Source organism: Chaetura pelagica, unplaced genomic scaffold, assembly GCF_000747805.2.
Source record: "Chaetura pelagica isolate M959 unplaced genomic scaffold, ChaPel_1.0 scaffold159, whole genome shotgun sequence".
Classification (NCBI taxonomy): Eukaryota; Metazoa; Chordata; class Aves; order Apodiformes; family Apodidae; genus Chaetura; species Chaetura pelagica.
The window spans coordinates 4192086-4209300 of record NW_009954555.1 but is presented as its reverse complement, the minus strand read 5'-3'; the positions used below and the strand labels follow the sequence as shown (position 1 = coordinate 4209300).

General features: G+C 40.2%; 1 protein-coding gene across 1 annotated transcript in view; it reads left to right on the top strand.

Annotated features, from left to right (window-relative positions):
* Nucleotides 1-2002, top strand: part of GNB1 (guanine nucleotide binding protein (G protein), beta polypeptide 1) — a 20688-nt gene extending 18686 nt beyond the window's left edge. The window contains exon 12 of the mRNA XM_010005192.1: nucleotides 276-2002. The gene's annotated coding sequence lies outside the window, so the exon portion shown is untranslated. The remainder of the gene's footprint in view (nucleotides 1-275) is intronic.
* Nucleotides 2003-17215: the final 15213 nt, after the last annotated feature.

Below are 17215 nucleotides of genomic sequence, written 5' to 3'. Positions count from 1 at the left end.
GGGGGGGGGTGGGGAGAAAAACACATTTATTTTTTTTTTAGAAGGCTTGTTTAACGTTTGCAGTGGCACTTTTGTGATGAACTGGTTTTGGTGCATTTTATTTTCTGGGTAGGGAGGAATGTATGGTCTTCGGAATCTGGGTTGGTATATAAATGGTGTTCCTGAAAATGGTGAGATAATGACTAAATTATTGCGGGGGGGGAGTGAGAGCAAAGCTTGAAACTTGATCAGAGTTTATCCAAGTGCAACTCTTAACAAATCTTTCTGTGTGCCAGAAGAGCAGAGGACTCCATGACTGGAAGAAGTTTCCAACGGTTGAAAATTAAAAAGATAGCATATCCAATCCAACCATACTAACTTGGACCCCATCCTCCCCGACTTCAAAGGGCAAGATCTTTTCCGTCTCCTGTTGCTGAAATGAAGAGCACAATTACCTTTCCGAGAAGAATTTCTGTGTTGTAAGCAAAATGAAATTGTGCATTCCTTTTGGGACCATTATTTTTTTTTTTTTCTTTTTTGTCTTGAGAATTAAAAAAAAATGAAACACTATCATAAAAGCATGACCAGAAAATAAACTTGAGCATAATTGTGAAACAGTTTAGCTTTCACTGTAGTTTCCAAGTTGAAGTTAAGGACTTTATCTCACACACTTGCAAATTTTAAAGTCATGTTTGTAGCAAGATTTTTTTCAAGTTTCCTTTTTAAATACATTTCTTTATGTAATTTAATTGAGCAAAACAAGGGAGTCCTAGCCCAGAGCATCTGGGGGTTGTTAACGCTGTAAATTTAGTCCCTAATTTTTTTTATTTTGTTTTCTAGTATCACAGATAATTGTTGCACAAAACTTGGCATATATAGGATAATGTTCAGCAGTAAGGTAACCAAGCACATGCTGTAAAAGGTAATGAATGCTTGTTTAAAGAATCCTTTCACCTTTTATGGATAACAAATGCAATCCTTGGTCCCTCCTGCCCCCCCTTTTTTCACCACACTGATTTTTTTAATCTGTTTTGGTTTTGTCCACTTGAAAGGGCAGTTTATATATCCTGACACTATCCTATAAGTCTCAACAACCAGGAATCTCTGTTTTCAAAAGAGACCTATCCTACACTTGGGTATTGAGTCAATTCTTTGTGTATGAAATGATGTACAAATCAAATGTTTTGAAAATAATGATCTTGAACTTTCTAAGTTAAACAAAAAAAAAACAAACCTTTTTTGATTGTTTGCCATATTGGGTGGGTTTACTCTTAGAATCGCATGCTGTAGAAATGCTAAAAAGTGCATATTGGACTAAGTCCTTAGATGTTTTTTCTTTGAAGAAATAACCTGTTTAAAAACTGTAACCATTGTTGCTGTATTCATTTATTGTTGCTACTCTGTGCATAAATCTATGAAGAACTCAAGTACAAAGCTATGCACGTTTTGGAGTAGCGTGATAAGTCACTTTTTTTTTTAAAGAAACAGCCTGTTCAAACAATCGCTGTCAAAGATTCTGGGGTGTGGGAGGAGGGAACCTAGACCATCTTCTTTATAAATCAGTTCCTCACAGCCAGTTCCTCTTGTAGGATGAGTCCTTTGCATCTGATCAGAGTCATTTTTGTAACGAGCAGGTTTTCCTGGCTTTCTTTTCAAATAAAATGTTAAAAGCAGCAGTGTTTGGACAGCAGATTGTTCTGTTAAACTTTCCTATCTTCTCACTGTATCCAGAAATGCTCCTTCCTAGCAGCAGTAGTAGCTTTTCTCCATTTTGTTTTTTCTGCAACATTCTGTACAAAAATGTGCTGTAATTGTGCGTTAGGCCTGGATTTGGCATAAAAGATGAATTCCCTCTTACTCTCTTTCATGAAACTACTCTGTAGAGCTTTCTCCACGCCCTGTATCCCTCTTCACCTTTTGTATTTAATTTTAAAGTCAGTGTACTTCAAGAAAGCTGGATGCAAGATAGATACTATATTAAAATGTAATGTTATTTAAGATGTAATAAAGCAGTTTGACATGAGTTTTGACTGATCTGTTTTGCAGCTTATTGTTCAACCCCCAAAACAGCTTCTGGTAGGATTTGAGTTATGAAATAAACATGTATGAGACAAATGTATGCTGCCCCAAAACTAATTGTTCAGGATCTGAAAATAGATGTATAAATATGTGATATATGGAACACAGAAGAGCAGGTATGTGGAGCTTAGTGGCTGCAGGCATTTTCCTTCCTCCATTCTTATCTATTTAAGAAGGACATTTATTGGTTTGATTGCTGGAGCTACTTGAGAGTTTCATCAGAAACTGCTGGTAGCTCCTTAGCTCAAACTCCAAATGGAAGTAGCTGGTATGGTTCTTGTGGTATGCATCACAAAAATGCTTTGTGGAATTTTAATGAGTTAACACCTGAACTAGGAAGAGCAAACTGTTTAGTAACTTCTTTTAAAACTTTTGTGTCCTTTATTAGGAAAAGAATTGAGTCGAACATCTTGAGTTATTGCCATTTGAAGATCTGACCAAATAAGCTCTGTTGTCATTGTTAGCTGTCCTTACTGTAGGTATTGAGAAGGGTAAGTAGTTGTTGTTTTAATGCTCAGTAAGAACAAAGTCTCCACCAGGCAGAATTGTATCCAGGGGGAAGAAAAAAGGAAAAACATGAGAGGATTTTATACCCATAGAAGCAAATTCCTGAAGGAAGTGTTGAAAGGTTTAACAGCTTGGTCCACTTGAGGGTTGTGTTATGTGTTTTTAGTGGGTAAAGTGTTGTCTTTTGTTCTGACCTACACAAGAGTGTACTACCCCTCATTTTACATCAACTAAGAGAAATTCCAGTGCCATGGCTTGGTTTCATGCCAAACCTGGAAATTCTTGGCCTCCATGGAGAAGCTTTTAAAAGCAGTGAGTATGGAAAATATGATGGTGCCATTACTTAACCAGCAGCCATTAACTGTGAGCTTTGGGTTTTTGGACTGCAAAATACTGGTAAGTAGTTTCATGGCTGGAAATGCTTAAAACTGGGAATTCAGCTTTAGTCTTTTCCAATTCCAAATGGTATAGCAGTTTTTTCCACTTGTGGTATAATTTTATTCCAACGGATGTTTCATATGTGACATTGTCTGGTCTGTAACAAAACCAATGCAGACATGATCTGTCTTATCTTCCTGAATCCCTCTCCACATGTTAAATTTCTGCTTCCCACCCATGCTGAGGATGCCTTTGCTGTCAATCATGTACGAGTTATTTGAAATGCAAACAGTTGCAAATCCCTTTTGTTACAGACAGTACTTCTGCTAAATTTGTGACCCTCTAAATTACATTATCTAAATATCTGTCTAATGTTTAGTTGTTTAGAGAGCTGTAACTGGAGAAAAATGGGTTTTGAAAGGGAGAGACACTAAACTCTTGAGCCTTTCACTTTGGGCTAAGTCTTTGCTGGGCTTGGATCAGTACCTGAATGGCTTAAGTAATCTCAGCTGTAGTCCTAGCACCCAGCAGCTCCTCCTGTAGGCTTTGAAAAAATTGACTGGAAGATCATTCTGGGATGCGGTTCCAAAAGGGCAGCTTCACCTAGCTGCAGATTTCCAGAGCAAGGATTCATAAACTGAGAACACAAATTTGTGCAAACCTTTTGTCTCTGCTTGGTCTTCATGGCAGCACTTGCAGTTTCTTACTAGTAAGCTCCTGAGTGTGTATTAGATATACATGAAGATATGAGAAGTGGTGTCTCTGCAAAGGAGGATGGAGTAAAACTGTGTTTATGAAGCATGTTAGATGACAAAGGTGAAGAACACCAATGGATCTGAGGTATTTGGATACTGAGTTGGGAGTGGAGGTGGAAAAAGGAGTCACAGTTCTCTGGTTCTGCCTTGGGAAGTGTCATGCTAACCGTGAATTTTCATGGGATTGGAATTCTTTCCTGGAGCTGGGAAGGAGTCAAATGAAGGAAGAGAACAGATTTCTCAATCTCAGTACCTAGAGTTAAGTCTTAATTATAATGATTTCTGTGCCCATCATGGCCTTTAATTTGTTAGTGAATTATATGTGTTTTAAAAATCTAAGATTCTGCTGCTAGATCTCAGTTGGACATTTTTAACTTCTGACCATTAAGTCCCCTGGAATGTATGTTCTAAATCAGCTGTGAAACATACTTAAAGTTACTGATTGAATCATGTGCTATAAGAGCTAAAAATAGAATTACCTGGTTTCTGGGAGGTGGCAGAGGAAATAAAGAACTATAAAACCTGTCACCTTTGAGTTCTGTGTAACTTGGTCTGAAACAAATCAGGATCCTGTGAGGTGTTATGATTGATACTGGATCTAGTGTAGGTGTAACCATGCATTCAAATTTGAGAAATGGATAAAAGAACTGACTAATGAACAAGTTCTAACATTAGTTATTTTTGGATAGTGATGCTCTGGCTTTCTTACTGTAATCTTTCTAAAGTCTGTTTGCTGTAAACATCAGGTTACTCAACGGCTCAGAGCTGAATTGGTCACTTTCTATCTATGTTACATTCCAGTGTGTAATAATTCTGAAGAATGTGAAATGTTAACTCTTGCTAGTTTAGAGTTGTATGAGAAAAGGAAACAGTAGAGCTGGAAAAAGGTTGGAAAGAATAAAGAGTAGATTTCAGTTCTGCTGTTCTAGAACCAGGGATGTTTGGCCTGTTCCCTTGTCACCCCTGCTCTGAATGGCCTTGCCACCTGGAAGCTCCTCAAGTGCTCAGGGATGGAAGCAGACATCTTGTATCTTCCTGGCAGTGTAATTTGCTGATGTAGAGATTATTCCTTTAGTCCCATGCACCTGATAAGTTAAAAAAAATTCCTGCTCTCTTTCCAGTCTCTTCTTGAATGTGACTGGATATTGTGTTTGCCTTCTACTGATCTTGTGAAACCTGATCTGCCAGTAGAACAAAATCCATGGGCCTGCTCTGTCAACCACTTGGGCTGAGAAAATGAAGGTCTTGATTCTGACGTGGCTGGATGTTGTTCCAGGCTGCACTGCCCCTGTTAATCCATCTCTCCAGGAAACCCTGCTCAGACAATCTGTGGTTCCTGGTTCCTGGCAGAAGCTGGGACTTGACAAGCACATTTTTGGCCCTGACATTTGGGTCTGTCCCTCACTGCCTCCTCATCTGTGCCCTCTGCTTGTTGAAGTGTTGAAATGCAGACCAGGGAGAAGTTTGTTTTTTTCATTCTATGGGCTGAATCAATTTAGTAGGAGGAAAGATTAAGCTTAAACTTCCTGTGGTGATTCCTGAACTCTTGTCAATGATTGACACCCTGTGGACTCCCAGATAAGGAGCTAGTGTTCCAGAGCCTCCCCCTCTGATAGTTGGATCCTGTATGTTCATTAAAGAAAGGCAAAGTTGTATCATTCTGAAACTCTTTACTCAGCTTTTTCTTCAAATGTCAATACTAAAAAGTGTCCAAGGATTATTTTGAAAGTGAGTATGGGATAGTAACACAGACTGTGTTTGTAAAATTCCCCAGTATGTCACTTACATGGGGAAAACAAGTCACAGAAATGTGAATAAAAGCTGGGTGAGCCTCTCTCACCCTTTAGAGACCAGGTAAAATACTCATTCAAGTAATTCCAGGCTTAAACCAAGTCAGTTTTGTCCTAAAATAGAACAAAGAGACTCTTCTTTTCCTTTTTTTAATTATTCATAAGCCATTTGCTCCAGATTAGTGCAGTGAGATGTTATTGACCCTGAGGAGGTAATAATCTGTTGAGCTGGAAGTGAAAAAATGGACAGTTTATTTGATGTAACAGATTTTTAAATGGCAAAATAGATGAGGGAGGGCCAAGTCTGTTAAAAAAGGATGAGATACCAAGATGGTAAAATGCTGAGTTCTCATTAATATTGTGTCTAGCAGTACAAACAGTGCAGCTCCATCTGGTGGAGTGAAACATAGTGAAGATTGGGTGGTCAGCAGAGAGAAAGTGTGTGAGACAAAGGAGCCCATATTGAATTTGGCTGCAATATGTGCTCCTAGTACATGTAACCCCTTCTCTTTTTATCTTCAGTGTCCGTTGAAGGTGTCCTGATTTTTCCATGAAGAACTTACAAATAAAACTTTTTCTACTGTTTACTTTTATAGGGATTTTCTTTTCTGATTTTTCGTGTAAAAGCCTCAAATGGTGTAAGTTAAAATTAGCCAGTGTTAACTGGAGCAGGGACTCTGAGGCAAATTTAATTCTAGCTCTTATTTAGAAAATGGATGAGATCATGAAGATCCCCAGTAATTCTCTGCACTCACCCCCACTGCAATTTTTCTGAACTCCCTCTCAGCATTTTTTACACACCTCCTCACCTCTCTGAGCTGAAGTGCTTGCTCTTTTCAGCTTTCCTCCTCTGCTTTAGGTAGGAATTGGGGATCTGGAGTTTCTAATTAAGATATTTTGATTGACAAGGTGTTCATACTAAGATTAGACTCTGATAGCCACTTTTGAACAGTGTAGTGAAGTGTCTTTATGCAGGGGAAAGGAGTATTGCCATGGTATGTACTGCTCTTCTATCTGGAACCATCACAGAAATTTCAAGCTCTTGTTTGCAAAAGCAAATGTGTTTTAAGATCTATAGAATCCTAATATTTAGTTTTAGTCTCTTTTGTAAAATAAGGATTTGTGTTGATTGAAGACCAAGTAGGCAGCAGCAGATCCTTTTCCACTGGCTGGTACTTGAGAGTGAGTCACTGTGTGTATTTATCTTTCATTGATTTTTCACCATAGTTCCTTATTTTTTTATTTAGTGATTTTTAACGTCGTGATATTATAGACAAAACTGAAACAAGTTCCAGTGGGAATAATGAAATTTGATCTTTGGCTCCCTAAAGCTGGTGGTTAATCCAGTTGGAAGAACAAGACAACTTGTGTGCAGACCTGCACAAGTTTTACAAACCCATGATGTGAAATTGTGAAAATATGAGCTACATTTCTAACCCATTTGATGGTACCATGGCTACTTGCCTTGGAGTCTGGCTGCTAAATTGGAGTCTTAAAGTGCTGTCTCAGTTGTCCTTCAGTACATCAGAAACCAGATAACTAAGGACCTTTTCATATTTTCAGAACCAACCACAGGAGGCCATCTCCTGTAATTCAATAGGGGAGTATCTTAATTCTACACTTGGTGGCACTGGCTGCATTTAAATCCAGTAATACAAGAAGCTGCCAGAGTTTCTAAACAATTGTGTTCCAGAAAAGCAGGTATCAGCATGTGTACCAACTGTGACATGGGCTGTACTTGGAGGGAATACAGAGGAACATGCATGTTTGTTACACATCTCTTAGCCTGCATGTGCGTAAGTGTCCTGCAAACTCACAGAAATGTTTCTAAGAGATTTTAACCCTCAGAGCAATAAAAAATCTTAGCAGTCACAAACAAGACAAGTCTTACATATTGACACAAATATCTCTAGTGTCATTAATAGTTCTATGCCCGTGTTTGCCAATAAACTTGGCTGTGGGCCCTTCTCCATGACCCTGTGGATCTTGTGAATGCATTTAGATATTAATTTACAACACCTAGGTTTAGACATCTTACTTCCACCTCTTCAACTGCAACAGGAGGGGCAGGATATGGCTTGTGTGCTCAGTCTTTTGTTTAAGTATGATTTATAGTTTGAGACCATAAATCATAAACACATTGACTCACATCATCAAGTACAGAAAGCCTGGGATTAAAAACCTCTTCAGATGATGTCTTTCACCTCACCTTGTGTTCTTCAGAAGGGCTTGGGAAGACAAAGTTCATCCCACGTTCCTGGCAGTAGGAAAATGAAAATGACAGTTTGATGGTATTTGCTGGGGCTGGAAGCCATCCATCTCCTTGGGTCAGTGAAAATACAACCCTATGATGAATGGTAATTTTGTTGTGTTTAAACATCTCACAATTCCTTTCGCCCTGGTTTCTTCTTTCTGAAAGCAACAACAAAAAAAAGGTGAAGGAAGGAGCCCTAAGGTGAGACACTGAGCCCTGCTTAGCAGCATCAGTTCCACCTTCCCTCCAGCCCCTTCGAGTTTTCTTGTAGATCATAGGAGCTGTTCAGCAGCTGCTGTTCTTTGCCTAGTAGGGATATGAGCTCTTGAATGAACAATAAGTAGTCAAGGAGTGACAGCTCTGGGAATGATGGACACCAGTGTGCACTAATGAGTGATCTGGGAGCTTTTCCAAGGATGACAGCATAACTTAATTGAACAATTCAATATCTCATTGATACTTGCATCAGCTGTACATTTAACCCACCACATTCTGGAAAGCTTGACAAACCTTGTCCCAGGTTGGTGCTTCCAAGTGACATCAAAGAGTTACCCAGGGCATGAAGTGTTACTGAATTATAAAGGCAGGCCAAAGAGCCAGGAGCAGTCAGTGTGGAGGAAACTGAGTGAGATGCATTGTCCAGCCTGGTGTCAGTGGCAGTTCTAAAAAGTGGTGCTGGAATTAAAAAATGATTCTGTTGAGCAGTTCTGTCTTCCTCCTCCCATGGCTTATTTCAATCAAGTGATAGCATCAGACATGGTGACAGGAAATGGAGCAATTACAGATAGACTTCAAGGAACAGCTTATCTGAACTGAAGGTTAAACTTTCATAAGCAAAAGGATCATTCTTGTTCTTTGAAGCTTGTCACAGTTCTCTGTGCAAAGAGTAACTTAACCAGAAATACCAGATGGGAGCCAGGCAGGACCTGACCTCACCTCTGATCCTGGTAAAAGTGAAGATTCCTCACCAAGTTGTAAAGTTTAAATTAACAGGGCTAGTTTCTCTTTCTCTACTAAAAACATGGATTAAAACTCTTGGGCCTGTTTTACAGTGTGTTAGCTTTATCTTCCTTGCTCTCAGATTAAAAAATCTTATGTCAGTGCTTTGAAATTCAACCAGCATCATCAATTAAAGTTTGTGATGCACACTGGGTGCAAAGTGTGCAGTTAAGTTTAGCAGTACAACTGCTAAGAACTTCAAAGCCTTTCTGACCTGGTTATGAATAGTTTAACTTAGTAATATATTTTTCTAATGCTTTACTCTTGTGGGGTTTTTTCTACATTTTGAATGACAAGCAGCAGTGCTAGCAGTTGCAGTTAAGCTTTCCTTTGCAGCCATCTTGCAGTATCATGCTGGCTGCAAAGAAGCCTCTTTATCATTTTGAACATTTTTTTTAAATGAAATCAATTAAGAAGTCCCTTGCCAAACCTGTGTGTTCCCTTTTGAACCATGCTGCCAGCTGGATAATGGAATGCCTCCATGTCTCTCCAGCTAAAAAGGCAAAACCCTCCCAGTGAATTTCCCCACACTCCTGTGAGGAGGGAGTGGCCTGCATTTTGTAGTGGGTCAATCTGCAGCCTGGAGGTGCCTGTGGATCACCCTGGTAATGACTGAGTTGGAGCACAAGCTGGTTCCCTGACCTGCAGTTTTGTGTACAGTGAGGAGAGGATTCCTCTGCCCTTGCTCTTCCTGCCTGACATTTGCCTGCTCAGCCTGATCAATCTTGGCAGTTGCCATCTTTTTCCTTCAGGCAGAATCACTCCAGTGAGCAGCCAAAGATGATGGCAACAGGATCCGGGTGGGATTAGCATGACACTCATGTTGTTGGAGAAAACATCAACTGTAATACATTTGGATGTGAGCCAGAAAAAGCACAAATATTCTGAATTTTACAGTTGGTTCTAGTAGAGAGGGGTGACCCGAATTGTGTTTGGCTGAGTTTTTCATACGATATCCTCTGCAATTATATGAAGGGGGATTTATGACCCTCTTCCTCCTACTCAGATCATAGCCTTGTTTTTATTGATATTGTTTGGGAGGCTTTAATGCTTTGCAGAATGGAAATTCAGCTCTGTAGAGGAAGGCCAGGCCATAAAATAATTGTCTGGGCTCTTTGAAAAATGATGTAACTGGGCAGTTGCATCAAATTGAAAAGTTGCTTAGATCTTTCCTTCCCCCTGCTCTCCCTTTTTCATGTTACAAAGCCAGCAACTTTCATTGTTGGTCCAGTGCAGTTTGGGATCCATTGGCCAAACAGTCTACAAGTAATTTCCATTTGTATCCTATCCTTTTCCAACTGGCTGCCTGCACTGTTGCTGCCTGACATCAAAACACTTGGGATCCTGATGGAAAGCATGTGCATTAAGAACTAATTTTCAGCTGTGCCATCCCTTGGTCAGGAGCTTTGCTTGCATGGGTAGTCAAGTACAGACTCTTCAGCTGCTGGGAATAGAAGTTTATGACACGTGTGAACATCCAATACTGTTTCTCTAGGCTTGTATAGCTTTTGGGGTCTGACTTATGACTTTGCACTCATAATTAACTGCCAGGTTAATTATATTTAAGTAGCTTGATTTCTGGCCACTTATGTTGAAATTTTAAATTTTTGTTTCAATGTGATGTTTGACAGAAGTGCATGAATTTGATGGTGTATTTTATGAAAGACCCTAAAGTTCATCAGAAGCTTTTCAGCTATGAATTTGGGTTCCTATTACTTTGTGGGCAGAACCCAATACAATTAAATCTTGATCCCGCTGCAGCTTCACACTACTGATGTGATTGCCAAAGTAGAGAGTATTTTTAAATGCTGTCTTGCCCTAGGTGAAGGTTAGTGGAAGGCATTTCTTAATTTTATTTTAACCTTGCATTTAGTCTAATAACGTGTCTGTGGGCTTGAAATTGCTAGGCTGCAGCTTCTGCTGCCACCTGGTGCCCATGCCCAGTTTAGCCTGGCAACTTGTCCCGCAGTGATCCGTAATGCTTTGCAAGAGGGAGGGTCTTTTTCAGTGCCAAGGGATGACAGATTTTTCACTCCAAAAGAGGAGTGCCTGCAAGTACACACTGGTTGCTGCTGGGTGCAGTGGGTTAAAGTGCACAGTTAAAGTGCACTTTGATGGAAGATGTTAAGCAAACACTTGGGCCAGTAGAATTTTTCCAATGTACCGTTTATACCAGGAAATAAGGCCCACTGCATCTTCCCAGAGCCTCTTGTATTTCACAGTGGTTTGGGGATACTGCTACTGATAAGACTCTTGTAAAACCTGCACTAGGAACTGCTGCTGCATCCTTCTGTCTCCCTTAGATGCCATGGTAAAACGTGCTGTTCCCCTGAAGCTTCTATGTTAATTTATCAGCATGAAGTATGAGGAAGAAATATTACCTCTGTATCCTCGCTCTTTACACCCAATGTGTAAAGGAACAGCAAAACCAGCCTTTTGCACATTCCAAACTGGGCTGACTTCAAAATTGCTTGCAGGGAACTGGGAGAGATACAATGGTGAGTTCCATCTGGCCCTTGGCCAGTCTGCTGTGCAGAGAGTAAGTGGCTTTACTGGGCTTAGGTAAAAAGTTCACCTCTTGGGCTTGAACCTCTGAACCTTTTGAGCTTAATGAGAAGTTCAGTTAAGCACTTTGCACCATCCTGTAACGCTAGAGGGCAATGCTGCAGTTTGTACAGCAGCTGTTTCCTGGTTTCTAGGATTTAGTGCTCCCTGCCCAGGGTGTAGTGGTAGGAGAGGAGCAGCAGCAATTGCTGCTGAGAAATAGTATAGAAAAAAAAGAGGACAATCGGTAGGAAAGAGCACTGCTTTGCTCAGGAGGAATAATAAAATGCAAAAATACAAGCAGGAGAAGACAAAGATAAGCAGTAATGCTCGAGACAGGGATCACAGAACTAAAACAGATCCCCAGCTAAATATGAGTCAACAATGTCATGCCACTGCAGTAAAGGCTGACATCATACCAAGTTGTACAAATGGAATTATCCCTGCAAGCCTTGTAAAGTGACTTCCCTCTCTGATGCAGTGGTAGCTCCTCAGACGGTGTAATGGTGGCAATTTCAGGTGCTGTTCTGCAAGAAAACAGATTCATTTGAAAATGTCCAGAAGACAGCAATGAAAATATCAGAGATTGAGATATCATGCTATGTAAGGACTGTTTAAACAATAGCAGTGTTTCAATCTAAAGAAAAAAAGACTAAGAAACCTGTTTCTGTGTGAATGAAGAAGGAAGGTAAATTGGTGTCTAAGTGTAGCTACTTAGTAATCATGAGAACAAGTCAGTCCTATAAGAAGAAAGAGACCAGTGCTTCTTTCTCACACTTGCTGTAATGGAAGTATCTTAGGGAGAGGTTTCCTGGGGCTCCAGTTACTCTGACCTTCCTATCTGAGGCAGCAGGACCAGTAATTATCCCTAAGCTATTGTAGATGCAGGTGCAGATCTCCTGAGTGTGTCATTCATTTATCTGAAAAATTACCTTGCTCTCTTCTATGAAGAAAAGGATCATTTAACTATAAAGCTGGCTGTTCTTTTGTGTGGGCTATTTGGTAGGTATATTTTCTTTTGCTCAAAGGAATAGGATATCTTCTTCACCTTTCTGGGGCTTTCCAGAATTAGAACAAAGGTTTTGAATGGGAGGGTTTTCAAATACATCTGTGATCTGAGCATCTGCAAAATACAAGGGAGTTGAATACATGAAAAGCAGGATGTTAATAATGCTGGGGTACAGGGGATTCTCATGCAAATGAACCCGCAGTTGGCAGAGCCCAGGCTCTTTCTCTGGTTTTGACAGTTGGAAGGGTGTGATGTCAGGCTTATATTCAGAATTAATCCTATCTCACACTGAAGCTTTTGGTTTCCAGGCTGGTTTCCTCTGCATTTGTGTTGTGCTGATCACATGAACTGTTTTTATATGTTTCTGTTTTCAGATTTATATTTAAGTTTTTTAATAAAAAAAAACAACAACAAACAAGTAACACCAAGTCACTAAGTAGAATTCTTTCTTGTGCTATTAGGTAACTCATAGGACAGCACAAACCTAAAGGCTGAAGGAACAAAGCACCTCAATTACAAGAAAAAAATTATGGAGATGGACTAACTTTTTCAATCCAATGACTGTTTTTGTTTTGTTGAGTTTTTTCAAGTGTTTAATTCAAAACTGGAAAGGAGCCCTTAAGTACAAGGACTTTAGAACAATGCATTAAGAAGGTGTCAATAACTTTGCTGATTGTGGACAAAAAAGTCGTTAGACTCAAAACTGTAGTGTCTTAGGGCTGACTTTCAGAGCAGAAATGTAAGTGTTAACTCATGATGAGTTGACATCAGCTGCATTGCAGTGATGAATGTGCATGTTTGCAGGGCATGGTGTGACTCCTTGGTACTTGCTGTAGGCAGCTGACATGTGGGCAGATTTTGTTGAGGTAACCCAGACATCAGGATGGGTCTCCCACCTACATTCCCCTTGGAACAAGAATATAGCATTTCATACCTATACAGCACTTGAGTAAGAAAAGCCTGCAGTGAGAGTTCTTTCACTAACTAACCCTTGCTAGTGACAAGAATATGGTTTGGGCAGTTTACTTTTCATTTTCACTCGTTGAACCTGTGCCTCTTGCTATTCCATAGCTCATAACAGTCTCCATATGTCAACGTGACTGATGACACATGACAGCAAAAAGGAATTGAATGTAAAGGAACCATCTTATTCTGTTCCATTGCTGCTGCTCATCAGACTGTTTTCCAAGTCGGGGCAGTTATGAAAGCTTGTGACCCAACTTCCTCCACTATTACAGCAAGGTGTTTATCTTACTTGTTTGACATGGGTGGCTTCAGGCATGTAAATACCCAGAACAACCAGCTTCCCTTGCTGTCAAGAGCCAACTAGTAGCTAAAGTTAGAATTTCAGTATCTTTTAGCTGTTGTGTGTTTTCCACAAATAAGCCAGATTCCTTGAAACACTGGAGAGAGAGCTAGAATTCCATAAGGCCAGATTCTGACACCTCTCCCATATTACTGTCAGAAATGTTGGAAAAGCTAGTGGCTTGGGGGCAGGTAGCAACTGGGATTGCCCAGACCTCCCCAAACAAAACTTTAGCTTAGTAAAGGTTTAAGGGATGTTGGATTTGAGAGGGATCCTACAGAAAACAGAACTAATTCCTCTGGACTGCACATCTGTCTAGTAACTTGGCTTGAAATTCAGTGCTGCAGCAGTGTGCTTGCCTGTCAAACACCTTCTGTCTTCTTCAAGGAAACTGAAGCAACTAGAAGCTTTTTAAATGTTTCAATTAATCAAGGTGCTTTCCCAAAAAGAGTAAAGGTCTCCTATGAGTGAAGGTCTTTCCTGAAAAAAACCCACCAAGTTTCCTGTTAATAGAAAAATGGTATAATGAGTAGTTGTGGATTTTAATTATTATTTTTATTAGGGTAGCAATTGGAAATCCATAAAAATATGGGCTGTGTGCTTCTTGGGCGTATGCAAAGAGGCATTTCCTGTGTCAGTGAGATTACAGTCCTGACAAAACTAATAAAGAAGGAAGTAATTGTTTTTATCTGTTTTGAAGGCAGAAAAACAGACTCCATTAGTCACACAGGGAGAGACAAGAACACCTCCCAGAACACCCCAAACCCTACCCTGAGCCATTCTTCACAGCTCTGTCTCTTCTTTGTGTCCTGCTGTCAGACAGGAGGTAAGTCCTGGGTGCCTGTTTTGATGCTACTCTTCACGTGTTGGGCTTCTCCAAAATCTTCCCACTCCCTATTCCCCAAGTTTTCTCTCCTGCCAATATCTCACAGTCCTATCCTGACATTGTCAAAGACAATCTGTATTGTCAAGTGGATTGAGAGTGGGGCTACATGCCAGCCTTCCCAATTGCTTATCTCAGCTGTGCTACGGATTTGTTAACCCTTGTGCAAGTCTATTAATCTAGTTCAGTCCTTAAAATTGGGATAATGACATTTACGTAATGATTGGAGGAGTTTGTAATTAGCCTGAATAATAATGCAATGCTGTGGCAGACATATATATTCTGTCTTTATGTCAGTGGCTTTGTAATTTGTGCCCACTGATAGCTTATTTGTCACACTCGTGTGCCTTCATTTTCATCAGAATTAATACTTTGGTGTGTTTTTACTTCTTGTGATTCCTCAGAAACTCTGAGTCATCAGAGGCTGTTGGAAAAGAAGTTCGAGAGGTAAGAACTATATTCTTCAACCCTGTTAATAGCAACTCTTTGTTAATCGTGTCCTGTTTGTTGGAAATACCTTCTGCTGGAGATAAGTTTGGGTTGTAGATGGAGGCTGAACAGAGCATCAGGCACCAGACTCCCATCCAGTTAGTCAAACAAGCAGCAGCATTTTTGGTAACTTAACTTTTTTGTTAATCTAAAGCCAGTAAAAATATATTTCACAGAACTGAGAGCCTTAGTGGAAAAAAAGCAGTATGTTTTTAATGCTCATTTCTCAAGGGTGCTGCCAACATTAATTTTTGCCAGTGTTTTCCCTGGGAAAATGGAAGCACAACCTGGGTGCTGAGCAACACCGGTGTTAGGGGGGACATGCTCAGAAGTGACAGAATAGTCTTCTTTTTCTCCTGGCACTTTAGTATGTAGAGAAGGGAAGAGGTGTTACCAGTCTGTTATCTTCACCCAGACCAGCTAAAAGAGCTTCCAAGGTCGCTGCTGAACCTGGGCAGCTCAGAACTGCTCTTGTAACTGTAACTCTTTTATAAATAGGATAGGCTCAGCTGATTAGAAGTCTTATCTCCACCAATTAATGGGGATAAGTATTCACCATGTTGCAGAGTTCATGCCTCCTGCAAAATGCTGAGCGTGAAATGCTGTGTGAAGTTACTGTGCATGGTTAAAAACCCCAACAAACCTGCCACTTTGAAATGTTTATTTTTTAACAGCCCAGATATATTCTTATGGAAAATTGTTTTGGTGGTGGTTTTATCTCTTTCATCTTCATTAATTTGGAAAAACCCATCTCAAGAGCCATCTCAAATGAAAGTTTACTTCCTGGTTAGCTTTTGTAGTTGGTAACTGGGTATGGACAGGCATGGTTAGCAAAGGCATCCTGTCCAAACCTGGTTCCTTTCTCTTGGAAGGTGTTGCTTTACTACAGCTTTTAAGATGAACTCTGTGAAACTTAGTGTTATATTCCTTCATAGTGTCATGTTGTATTGTCCCTTTACAGTTTGAGTATCTCTTTCAGCACCTGGAAGACATCTGAGTCTCCAAGATACCACGAACTTCATAGAATGTGTATTGTTTCCTCAATTCCTTGCAGAGGACTGCTTTTAATGTTGTTTTAAAGATAAATTGTGACTCAAAATGTTGCACTTTTTACAAAATGGTGTAGCATTGCCTATGGTATTTCCCTATATTTAGCCACTGCTTCCTCTTCTTCAAGTTTGTCTCATCATTTATTGACTAACTTTTTGCAGTTCCCCTGTTTCCTGAAAACAGAAATTTCTGCATAAAGGAAGAAGAAAAAATATTCCAAATTGCTACATTCTTAAATGGTGTAACTTCTCACATTGGAGATTTATGATGTTACATAGTCCAGTGAGCTAAAGCTATGAGTTTATGACCTCTTGAAAGTAATACTGGTTGAAAATTCAACTTAGAAATTAGAAAACATGATTAGTTTTATTAACTGTGAAGGATCATTTTTGTGTTGGCATCTATCTAGGGGCCTGACACTATGTCTGTTGCAGATTGTGGCAAAGTTCCTGATGATTACAAGGTAGTGTGCACATACTGAAACCAAATACCTTTTTTATCTGTTTGTTTCACCCTTTCTCAAAACTTTTCAGATCAAGAGCAGCCTGGAAAATGGCGTTTTTTGCATTTCAGGAGCTTGTTTGTAGTTCAAATTAAGAGTGATTCCAATGTAGTAGGGCAATGTGTGTTTTCAGTCAGGAATTTTATGTCAGAAACAGTATTTAAACTATGAAAGATTAAGGTAAAAGTTGTGACAGTTCTTGCAGAGTAGATGATTCTAAATGTGTGCAAGCAACTTCAGCCACAGTGGTGATTAGAAGGGCAGAAAGGGGATGATGCCAATTTAATGTACAGATTTGTGTCTTAGGTTAGATGTTACAGGTGAGATTACATTTTGTCACACACCTGGCACCTTACAAAATGTGCTCATTTAAGTGCCCAGTCCTGCACTGGTGACTGTGGACAAAGCCATGGTATCATGAACAGACCAAAACCACAGAAGTGTGACCCTGGGCCCTGAAAACTCTGCAGTTTGTGTCAGTTTTTCTCCTCAGCTGGGCCCACCACTGGGCCCACCCTGCCAGGGCGGGTTTGGCGGCAGATACTGAAGGGCTGCGCCTCTTTATTACCGTCCGCACCATGTACCTGTCCTGCGCAGCCTTCTGCTGGGGCCCAATTCTGCCTCCAGGCGCTTCCCAACCGAAGGAATAACCGAGTTAACACTGAGGGAACGAAGCACCGGCCGCTCCCGC